Source organism: Pelophylax lessonae, assembly GCF_965119305.1.
Source record: "Pelophylax lessonae genome assembly, chromosome: 7".
NCBI lineage: Eukaryota > Metazoa > Chordata > Amphibia > Anura > Ranidae > Pelophylax > Pelophylax lessonae.
This window is the reverse complement of record NC_138774.1, coordinates 302,793,528-302,805,765: the sequence shown is the minus strand read 5'-3', so window position 1 is coordinate 302,805,765 and position 12,238 is coordinate 302,793,528.

Genomic DNA, 12,238 nt, shown 5'->3' with positions numbered 1-12,238 from the left:
AGGTGTAGGGCTAGGGTTAAGGTTGGGGTTAGGGTTAGAATGAAGGTTAGGGTTAGAGGGTTAGGGTTAGGGCTAGGGTGAGGGTTGGGGTTAGAGTTAAGGGTTTGGATTAGGAGTAAGGGTTAGGGTTAGTGGTTAGTGGTTAGGGTTAGGGGTTTGGGGTTAGGGGGTAGGGTCAGGGTTAAGGGTTAGGTTTAGACAGTGGAGAGAAAGGGGAGGGTAATGACTCATGAAATGGGTCATGGGTCCATCCCAAAGGTCAAAGTTCAGGAGGTGTGGTCTCAGAGGTCAAAGGTGAGGCTTAGGGCTAAAGTTGGGGGGGTTAGGGCTTAGAGTTAAGGGTTATACAGGGGAGGGTTTTGACTCCAGAAATGGGTCATGGACCCATCCCAGGGTTAGGGTCAGGAGGTTAGGGTAAGGGATAAGGTTAGAAGGTTAGGGTTGGATTTAGGGTTAGGGCTTAGGGTTAGGGGTTAGGATAAGGGTTAGACAGTGGAGACAAAGGGGAGGGTTTTGACTCAGGAAATTAGTCATTGACCCACCCCAGAGTTAGGGTTAGGGTCAGTAGGTTAGGGTTAGGGTAAGGGTAAAATTTAGAAGGTTAGGGTTATGGTTAGAGGGTTAAGGTGTTAGGGTTAGGGATAGAGGGTTAGGGTTATAGGGTTAGGGTTAGGATTAGGGCTAGGGGTTAGGGTGAGGGTTAGGGATAGGATTAGGGATAGGGGTTAGGGTTAGCGTTTGGGCTAGGGTTAGATTTAAGGTTAGGGTTAGGGATAGGGTTAGCGGTTAGGGTTATGGTTAGGGTTAGAAACATTGGGTTAGTGTTAGGGTTAGATACATAGGGTTAGGGTTAGATATGGGTTAGGGGGTGAGGATTAGGGTTAGGGGTTCACGGTTAGGGGTTAGTGGTAGGGGTTAGGGTTAGTGGTTTGGGTTAGTATCAGGGGTTAGGTTGAGGGTTAGGGCTTAGGTTTACTGTTAGAGGGTTTGGGTTAGAAATTAGGGTTAGGGATTAGGGTAAGGGTAGGGTTAGCATTAGGGTTAGGAGGTTAGGGTTAGGGGTTAGACAGAGGGTTAGATAGAGGGGGTTAGGGGTTAGACAGAGGGTTATTAGTTAGGGTAAGGGTTAGCGATAGGTTGTTACGGCTAGAGTGTTAGGGTTAAGGGATAGGGTTAGGGGGTTAGATATAGGGTTTTAGGGTTAGAGGGTTAGGGTAAGGGTTAGGGGGTTAGTGTTACAGGGTTAGGGTTATGGGGTTAGGGTTAAAGGGATAGGGTTAGGGGGTTAGGGTTACTGTTAGGGTTAGCGTGTTAGGGTTAGAGGGTTAGGGTTAGAGGGTTAAAGGGTTAGGGTAAGGGTTAGGGTTAGGGTTAGGAGACAAAGGGGAGGGTTTTGACTCAGGAAATTGGTCATGGACCCACCACAAAGGTCAAAGGTCAGAAGGTGTGGCCTCAGAGGTCAAAGGTTAGGGTTCAGGTTGGGGTTAGGATTAGGGGTTAGGGTTAGGGATGGAGGGTTAGGATTAGAGGGTTAGGGTTGGGGTTAGGGTTATAGTTAGGTTTAGGGTTAGAGGGTTAGGTTTAGGGCTAGGGTTAGAGGGTTAGGGTTAGAGTTAGGGTTAGGGTAAGGGTTAAGGGTTAGGGGGTTAGGGTTTGGATTAGGTGTAAGGGTGATTGGTTAGGGTTAGGGGTTAGGTTTAGGGAAAGGGTAAGGGTTTGGGGTTAGGGTTAGGGCTAGACAGAGTAGACAAAGGGGAGGGTTTTGACTCAGGAAATGGGTCATGGGTTAGGGTTAGGGGTTAGGATTAGGGGTTAGGGTTCAGGTTAGATGGTTAGGGTTGGAGGGTTAGGTTTAGGGCTAGGGTTAGGTTTAGGGTTAGGGTTCGAGTTAGGGATGGGTTAGGGTCAGAGGGTTAGGGTTAGAGTGGGGGTTTAGTGTCAGGATGAGGGTTAGGGCTTAGTGTTAAGGTTAAGGGTTAGGGGTTAGGGTTTGGGTTAGGGGTAAGGGTTAGGGTTATTGGTTAGGGTAAGGGGTTAGGTTTAGGGTTAGGGGTTAGGGTTATTGTTAGATAGAAGAGACAAAGGGGAGGGTTTTGACTCAGGAAATGGGTTATGGACGCACCCCAAAAGTCAAAGATCAGGAGGTGTGGTCTCAGATGTCAAAATTTAGGGCTAGAGTTGGGGGGTTAGGGTATAGGGGTTAGGGCTTTGGGCTTAGAGTTAGGGTTAGGGGTTAGGGTAAGGGTTAGACAGAGCAGACAATGGGGAGGGTTTTGACAAAGGAAATGGGTCATGGACCCAACCCAGGGTTAGGGTTAGGGTCAGGAGGTTAGTTTTAGGGTTAGGGTAAGGGTTAGAGCTATGGTTAGAGGGTCAGGGTGTTAGGGTTAGGGTTAGTGTTTAGGGTTAGGATTAGGGATTAGGGTTAGGGATAGGGGCTAGGGGTGAGTGCTAGGGTTAAGGTTTGGATAGGGTTAGGATAGGGTTGGGTTATGGTTAGGGCTGGGCTAGGGCTAAGGTTAGCGGTTAAGGGTTTGGGTTGGGGGTTAGGGTTAGGGTTAGATGCTTAGGGCTAGTGTTAGGGTTAGATACATAGGGTTAGGGTGAGGGTTTAGGTTTAGCTTTAACGTTAGGGATAGAGGTTAGGGATTGGATTTAGGGTTAGGGCTAGCGGTTAGGGGTTAGAGTAAGGGGTGGGAGTTATGGTTAGGGTTAGAAGCTTAGGGTTAGGGTTAGATATGGGTTAGGGGGTAAGGGTTAGGGGTTAGAGGTTAGGGTTATTGGTTTGGGTTAGGATAAGGGGTTAGGTTGAGGGTTATGGCTTAGGGTTGAGGGTTAGTGTTAGAGGGTTAGGGTTTAGGGGTTAGAGTTAGGGTTAGTGTTAGGGGTTAGGGTTAGTGTTAGGGGATAGGGTTAGGGCTAGATGGTTAGGGGTTATACAGAGGGTTAGGGTTAGTATTAGGGTTAAGGGTTAGGGTTATTGTTTAGGGTTAGGGTTGGGTGTTAGGGTTAGAGTTAGGGATAGGGGGTTAGGGTTAGGGTTATTGTATTGGGTTAGGGTGTTAGGGATAGGGGGTTAGGGTTAGAGGGTTAGGGTTCTGCTTAGAGTGATCGGGTTAGGGTTACAGCGTTAGAGGATTAGGGTTATGGTGAGCATTAGAGGGTTAGCGTTCAGGCTAGAGTGTAAGGGTTAGGGGTTAGGGTTAGAGGGCTAGGGTCGGAGGGTTAGAGGGTTAGGGTTCGAGTTAGATGGTTAGGGTTAGGGTCAGGGTTAGGGTTAGAGTAAGGGCTTAGGGGTTAGGGTTAGGCTTAGGATTAGACAGAGGAGACAAAAGGGAGGTTTTTGACTAAGGAAATGGGTCATGGACCCACCTCAAAGGTAAGGAGAAGTGGCCTCAGTTGTCAAAGGTTAGGGTTAGAGTTAGGTGGTTATGGTTAGAGCTTAGGGTTAGGGTTTGGGGTTAGGGTAAGGGTTAGAAAGAGGAGACAAAGGGGAGGGTTTTGAATAAGGAAATGGATCATGGACCCACCCAAAGGTCAGGATGTGTGGCATATGAGTTCAAAGGTTAAGGTTGGGGGGTTAAGATTAGAGTTAGGGGTTAGGGGTTAGGGTTAGGGCTAGGGGTTAGGGTTAAGCTTCGTGTTGGGGCTGGGGTTAGGGTTAGATTGTTAGGGTTAGGTTTAGAGGATTAGGATTAGAGGAGTAGGGTTAGGTTTAGGGTTAGGGTTGGAGGGTTAGGGGTTAGGGTTAAAGGATTAGGGTTAGTGTAAGGGTTAGGTTTAGAGGGTTAGGGGTTAAGGATAGGGGTTGGGGTTCCGGCTAGGGTTAGGGTTAGATGCAGGAGACAAAGGGGAGGGTTTTGACTCAGGAAATGGGTCATGGACCCATCCCAAAGGTCAAAGGTCAGGAGGTGTGGCCTCAGAGGTCAAAGGTTAGGGTTAGAGTTGGTTGGTTAGGGGTTGTGGTTAGGGCTTAGGGTAAGGGTTAGACAGAGGAGACAAGGGGGAGGGTTTTGACTTAGGAAATGGGTCATGGACCCACCCCAGGGTTAGGGCTAAGGTCAGGAGGTTAGGGTAAGGGTTAGGGATTAGGGTTAGTGCTAGGGTTAAGGTTAGGGTAAGGTTTTGGATAGGGTTGGGTTAGGGTTCGGGCTGGGCTAGCAGTTAAGGGTTAGGGGTTAGGGTTAGTGTTGGGGGTTAAGGATAGAAGCTTAGGGTTAGGTACATAGGGTTATTGCTATGGTGAGGGTTTAGGGTTAGGGATAGGAGTTAGGATTAGGGATTAGGGATTTGGGTTAGGGATAGTGATGGGAGAACATCGGCCCGGGGCGGTTCGCGAACGTCAGCCGCAAATTTTCTCAAAAGTAAGCGAACCGCGAGTTTGTGGCGGGCCCCATTGACTTTAATGGGAGGCGAACTTTAAAAACCTTTAGGTCATATTTGCAGCCACAAAAGATGTACTAGCTGTGCACAAATAGTCCCAGCACATGGACAATGTCATAACAGAAGTATTGCAATTGGAAAAGTTGCCCTAAAAATTCAGCCCGAACTGAAAGCAGCCGGTAAATACATGTCTAATACATAGAGGGTCCATTCACACATCTGTAAAATGGGTCCGCATCCATTCCACAATTTGGCGGAACCTTTACAGACCCATTGATTTTCAATTCCAATCTAAAAAATTAGGCATTCACAGGATAAAGAAGTGTCGGCCATTCCAGGCCCCAAAAATTAGCCCATATGGGTTTACCTGACAGCTAAGAATGTTGTATTTAGTGGCTGGAGGTACATTAGGCATTCACAGGATACAGAAGTAAGTGTCAGCCAGTATAGGCCCCAAAATTAGCCCACACGGTTAGGGTTTAGGGGGTTAGGGTTAGAGAGTTATGGGTTAGGGTTTGAGTTAGGGGTTAGTGTTAGGGTAAAGGTTAGGGTTAAGGGTTAGGGAGTTCGGGTTAGGGTGTTAGGGTGTTATAGGATTAGGGGGTTAGTGTTAGGGTTGGGGTTTAGAGTTAGGGGTTAGGGTTTGGGTTAGAGGGTTAGGGTTAGACAGAGGAGACAAAGGGGAGGGTTTTGACTCGGGAAATGTGCCATGGACCCATCCCAAAGGTGTGGCCTCAGAGGTCAAAGGTTAGGGTTAGGGTTAAGGTCAGGGGATTAGTGGTAAAAGTTAGGTCTTGGGGTTAGTGCTAGGGCTAGAGTTAGGTTTAGGGGTTAGGGTTATGTTTGGGGTTGGGGTTAGGGATTAGGGTTAGAGTTAGGGTTTAGGGTTAGTGTTAGGGGTTATTTTTAGGGATAGGGTTAGGGGGTTAGGGTTAGGGGATCAGAATAGGGTGCTAGGGTTAGGGGGTTAGGGTTTGGGTTAGGGGCTAGGGTTAGGGGTAGGGTTAGGGGTTAGGGTTAGGGTTTGGGTTAGGGTTAGGGGTTAGGGTAAAATGTAGGGTTAGAGTTGGAGGTAAAGGAGTTAGGGGATTAGGGGGTTAGGGTTGGGGATAGGGGTTAGGGTAAGGGTTAGGGTTAGATAGGTTTAGGGTTAGAGGATTAGGGTTAGGTTAGGGGTAAGGGTTAGGGGTTAGGGGTCAGGGTGTTAGAGTTAGGGTTAGAGTTAGGGATAGTGCTTAGGGGTTAAGAGTTAGGGTTAGCGGGTTAAGGTTAGGGTGTTATGGTTAGGGGGTTAGGTTTAGGGTTAGGGGGTTAGGATCAGGAAGTTAGGGTTTGGGTTACAGTAAGGGTTAGGGTTATGGTTAGAGGGTTAGGGTGTGAGGGTTTAGGTTTAGGGGTAGGGGTTAGGGTGTTAGAGCTAGGGTTAGGGTGCTAGGGTTTGAGTTAGGGATAGGGCTTAGGGGTTAAGGGTTAGGGTTAAGGTTAGGGTGCTAGGGTTTGAATTAGGGATAGGGCTTAGGGGTTAAGGGTTAGGGTGTTATGGTTAGGGGGTTAGGGTCAGGAAGTTAGGGTTAGAGGGTTAGGGCCTTATGTTAGGGTTTTAGGGTTAGAGGGTTAAGGTTAGGGTGTAACGGAGTCCAACCCTAACCTGTGAAACAGAGTCTAGCTCTAACCCTAACCCATGAAACAAAGTCAATCCCTATCCCTAATACATGAAACAGAGTCCAGCCCTAATCCTAACCCGTGGAACAGAGTCCAGCCCTAACCCATGAAAACGATTCCAACCCTAACCCTAATCCATGAAACAGAGTCCAGGACCAACCCTAACCCATGAAACAGAGTCAATCCCTAACCCTAACCCATGAAACAAAATCCAACTCTAACCCCTGAAACAGAGACCAGTCCTAACCGATTAAACAGAATCCAGTCCTAAACCGTGAAACAGGGTCCAGCCCTAACCCTAACCCATGAAACTGGCGTTATGGAGAAACCCCTCTGTGTCCACGACTACAACCTTAATATGGGAGGGGTGGAGCTTAACGACCAGCTTTTGGCACCGTATTTAGTTGCCCGTAAAGCCAGACGCTGGTACAAAAAAGTGTCGGTTTATTTATTCCAATTGGCAATGCTGAACGCCTTTGTCCTATACAGGGCGTCAGGAGGAACCGGATCCTTCCTAGAATTCCAGGAAGAGATCAACGCCTACCTGTACCCAGGAGGCATGCCTGCCCAACTTCCCCTTCCAGATGCAGTGAGCCGACTGCATGAGAGGCATTTTCCATATGTCCTCCCGAGTACCCCTACCCAAAGATACCCCCAAAGAAGATGTGTCTGTAGCAAGCGCGGATTTAGGCATGACACCCGCTATTATTGTCCCAGATGTCCTGACCAACCTGGTCTCTGCATCGGGGAATGTTTCTGACACAAACAGCGTTTGCGCTCAGCATATATGGATACCTCTGATGGCAGCGCTGTGATTGGCTGATTTCACCACTGCAGTTAAAATACCTTTAGATATACGTGGAATATTGTCATGTATACCCACCATTAAATAAGTGGGTATGGATGTTTGGGCGGTTAATGGTGTGTAATACTGCACAATATTCCTGTGCTGATTTCTGATAGGTTCTCTTTTTTTGGTTCAGCCCACAGGATGCAAAAAAAAAAAAAACCTACACTATATGCCAAACAAGGACCAGTAATGTACTGGTACGTTGCTGGACTTTGAGTGGTTATACCAGGATGATGCCTGCAGATTTAGGCATCATCTTGGTATCATTTTTTACAGGCAGCGGTTGGCTTACATGTAAAAGCAATCCTAGTGGATAACTGGCCGCTAAACTGCTTTTACATGCAACCATCCCTTCCTTCCGTGGTTTTTCTCGGGCTCTCCTGTCCCACCGGTTAACCCGAGAGTGCAGCCGGTGGTTCAATTATCTAACCATAGAGCTAATTGAAGATGAGAATGGCTCCAATCATCTCTATGGCCTAAGATACCGGAAGCTACGAGCATTTCATGACTTCTGTTTCGCCAGAAATAAACAGGGCCATTGGGAAATTGGGAAAGTATTTTATCACACCAATCTTGGTGTGCTCAGATGCGTTAAGGTCAGAGGAGAGATCTAGAGTCTAAAACAGTGTTTCTTAACTCCGGTCCTCGGGGGACACTAACAGGCCAGATTTACAGGAAACCTAAAATAAATCACAGGTGATATCATTTGCTGCTCAGTGATTGCAGTATTCTAGTCTGCATCTCCCCAAGGTAATACTTAAAATCTGGCCTGTTAGTGTGCCCTGAGGACCGGAGTTGAGAAACACTGGTTTAAAAGACCCCAATTTTTTTTAAAAAAGAGTACCTGTCACTTCAGATTGCTATCATAGGGATATTTAAAATTCAATGGGATGACAATAAAAATGATTTAAAAAAAAAAATGAAAGGAAAGGTGTCAAAATAACATAAAAAATCTAAATAAATAAAAAAAAAAATCAAGCCCCCCCCGCAAAGGCGCACACAAGCATTGGTCTAGTGTCATATGTAAACCGCAATTGCAGCATGCATGTGAGGTATCACCGCGAACGCCAGGTCGAGTGCAGTAATTCTTGCAGAAGACCTCCTCTGTAAGTCTAAAGTGGTAACCTTTAAAGACTTTTAAAGGCTTTTAAAAATGTACGTAGTTTGTTGCACTGCACAGGCGTGCACAATTTGTAAAGCATGTCATGTTTGGTATCTATGTACTCAGCATAAGATCATCTTTTAAATTTTACCAAACAATTTGGAATTATATAGTCTATTTGTGCATTAAATTTTAAAAAAATGTATTTTTTTCGCAGAAATTGCGTTTTGGAAAATCTGTGCGCAAATACCGTGTGACAAAAAAATTTGCAACATCCACCATTTTGTTCTGTATGGCCTCTGCTTTAAAGAAATATATAATGTTTGGAGGTTCAAAGTAATTTTCTAGTAAAAAATATTTTTTCATGTAAACAAAAAGTCACAGAAAAGGCTTGGTTTTCAAGTGGTTAGAAGAGTGGGTGATGTGTGGCTAAGATTGAGCATAAAATGCCGGGACAGTTCAAACACCCCCCAAATTACCCCTTTTTGAACAGTAGACACCCAAAGCTATTTGCTGAGAGGCATGGTGAGTCCATGGAATATCTTATATTTTGCCCAAAGTTTCGGGAAGGTGACAATTTGTTTTTTTTTTGTTTGTTTTTTACACAAAGTTGTCAGTAAATAATATATTGCTCACGCATGCCATGGGTATGTGTGAAATGACACCCCAAAATACATTCTGTTGCTTCTCCTGAGTACAGGGATACCACTGTGAAGGAATGTGATGAACACTTGTGAATTAAGCAAAATGTCTATTTTTCTATACCTGTACATATCTTTTCCCTGTCGTCCTTACTCAAAATGGCCGTTACTGGATACCCCCCCACCACCGAGATGGAATGTTAGAAGAAAGATGGAGCCTTGGCACAGTGCCTTCAAAAGAAGATAACATTCATAAACTCGAACGGGACCACCTTATAACGGACCTGACTAATCAGAAAGCTGCAAATAATCAGTGTGACGGTACTAGCCGTCACTATGGGTGACGGATCACCCTGTCCCTGGATTGTAAACCCCTTTGTGTCATTTTCTTATGAGTTTGGGACATTGCATTTTATTTTCCCTTTATTCATCCTCTGAACAACTGACTCATGGCATTGAGTTAATGTAATGTAATGTTACAACCCCTCCCCCTCCCTCCTGTTTCTGTGTCTAAGTGTGTGGATTCATGGCAGACAATGGTCTGAGTTGGAGACATCTCTCCGCAGGGGGTGTGTATTCAAATGTACAAATGTTCAGTTTTCATTGGTTGGTCTATGTTCCCTTCCCCCCCTTCTGTGGAAAGGCTAAGGGGAGTTTCCCTAACTGTATGTAAAACTGTTGTCTTGGAATGTAATAAACAGTTGAAGCTCTGCATGTTTAACCCTCAACACCTGTGTGGATTGTCTCGTGATTGAGGGGTTACGGGCTGGATATGGCTTCTCCACAGGCTGTGGGTGCGTTTGGAGGACAGGAGACACAGTTTCAGCGGATGTGCCCAGCTGGGGTACAAAGATCCGTTACATTGGTTGGCAGCGGTGGGATGTCTCCTGCAGCCCAGGACATCCAAACCACCACCAGGATTCAAGATCTGGGCAGCTGCCGAGGAGAGATACGGGGACCAGCCAGCATGAGAGCAGAGTTCAGGAGGAGGCTGCAAGGCATGCGGAAGCACCATCGGGGACCAGTGACAGAGCACACCAGGCTCGGCTGGGAGAATGTGATCCGCCGGCAACTCTGGCATGAGGCGCTAAGCCACGAGCGGCACCATCAGGGGAAGATCCTTCCCTCCTCCACAGAGATGTACCGGACGCAGTACTGTGCACGAGAGGTGTTCCTGAGGGAACGACCGCGAGATGAAGGGAAGACGGAGCTCGGAAGATTGGTCCAGGAGGAAATGAGGCTGGACGCCAGCTACAGAGCCCTCCGGTGGTTCACGGCTCAACTGTGGCCAGGTACAGCAGATGGCAGCCCAACAAAAGGCGTTGGCTATGGCGTGTGGGGCTGCTCCATAAAAAAATGTACGGAGACCCAGACTTTGGGAGCGATGAGGAGTGGCGGCTGGAACACATTCTGGATTTCCGAGATGAGGTGCTGGACCTCCCCGACGAGGCGTGTGACCTGGAGGAATTGGAGTTCCTGGTTGAGCAGGAATGGGAGCTCGAGATTGCCTACAAGCGGCTGTTTGACGGTGATCAGCAGCCTGGCATGGCTCCCATTGCCTGGGACTGTCCGAGAGAAATAGCAGACAGTCACGAAGATGAGAAGCAAATGGGGCCAGGGGTGACCCTGCGTTTTCCCGTACTAACTGCAATGGAAGAAGCAGCAATGATACAGAGGGCACTGCGAGCGCTAGAATGCCGGAATGCACCGGAGGTCCCCCAGGCAGCGAGACAAGCTGATAGCATGAAGGTCTCAGAAGGGCGAGTTGAGACAGGTGCTGGAAGGCTGGGAAATGGTGATCAGCAGCAAGTCCAGAGTATCTCATCTGGTGCCCCAGCAGAAGCGCTGGCTACAGGGCAGAGTGCCCCTGGCATCTGCCCAGCATCAGAAAAAGAGTTGGATCCGGAGAGTCTGAGAGAGGATCTGCGTGAGCTGTTTTCCCAACAGCAGATACCCCCACCGGGAGTAGAGGAAGCAATTCTCCCTCCCCAACAATTGGACACTACCCCAATGTTCATCCCTCCAGCAGAAGTCCTGGCTACGGGGCAGAGTGCCGCTGGCCTCTGCCCACCCTCAGAGTCAGATCCAGGGAGTCCGAGGGATGACCTTAGTGAGCCGTTTCCCCAGCACTCGGACACTACCCCAGTGGTTATCCCCCCAGCAGAAGCGCTGGCTACGGGGCAGAGTGCCGCTGGCCTCTGCCCACCCTCAGGGTTAGATCCAGGGAGTCCGAGGGATGACCTCAGTGAGCCGCTTCCCCAGCACTTGGACACTACCCCAGTGGTTATCCCCCCAGCAGAAGCGCTGGCTACGGGGCAGAGTGCCGCTGGCCTCTGCCGACCCTCAGAGGTAGATCCAGGGAGTCCGAGGGGTGACCTCAGTGAGCCGTTTCCCCAGCACTTGGACACTACCCCAGTGGTTATCGCCCCAGCAGAAGCGCTGGCTACAGGACAGAGTGCTGATGGTCTCTGCCCAGCATCAGAACCAGAGATGAAGAATCCGGGAGACCGTCCCTGCAAGATACCTTCTCAGCGGCTGGTAACAACACCAGGAGAAAAGCAAGTACCTTTTTCTCCCCAAATGCATAGCCCTACTAGCCTACATTCCCTACCAACTGAAGCACTGGCATCAGGGCAGAGGATTATTCAGCTCCCCCCAATATCTGCAACCCTTCCCTGGATGAGAGGGGTGCAGACAGCTGTCCCAACTCTGCAGCAGCTGTTTTTATTCATGGGAGACCCTATGTGCGGTTTTGCTCCCCAGCGCCAGAGTCGTACTTTTAGTTTTCCTGGTTGCCTGGGGTGGAAGTTTGTGACTAACACAGGTCCAGACCAGTTGAGAGTGAGGAACCTCGTTAGTCTGTTTTTAAAAGGGGAGAAATGTGACAGAACCCACTGTCACTGTGTGATTTGGAGGGGACTGTGCGCAAGCCTCCTACCGACAGACTATGGGCCAGAAGATACTGGAGTTGGGCGCTGCAGCCTTTTGACTTTACCATCCACTACTGCCCTGGGAAGCAAAACGGCAACGCCGACGAATTATCCAGGCAAACAGACATTGCCTGAATTAGTCGGGTAACAAATCCCAAAGAGTCACAGACCAGTTGGAGGTCTAGTACCTGGATTAGTCTACCTTTGGGGGGAAGAGATGTGACGGTACTAGCCGTCACTATGGGTGACGGATCACCCTGTCCCTGGATTGTAAACCCCTTTGTGTCATTTTCTTATGAGTTTGGGACATTGCATTTTATTTTCCCTTTATTCATCCTCTGAACAACTGACTCATGGCATTGAGTTAATGTAATGTAATGTTACAACCCATCCCCCCCCCCCTCCTGTTTCTGTGTCTAAGTGTGTGGATTCATGGCAGACAATGGTCTGAGTTGGAGACATCTCTCCGCAGGGGGTGTGTATTCAAATGTACAAATGTTCAGTTCTCATTGGTTGGTCTATGTTCCCTTCCCCCCCTTCTGGGGAAAGGCTAAGGGGAGTTTCCCTAACTGTATGTAAAACTGTGTCTTGGAATGTAATAAACTGAGTTTAAGCTCTGCATGGCTAACCCTCAACACCTGTGTGGATTGTCTCGTGATTGAGGGGTTAC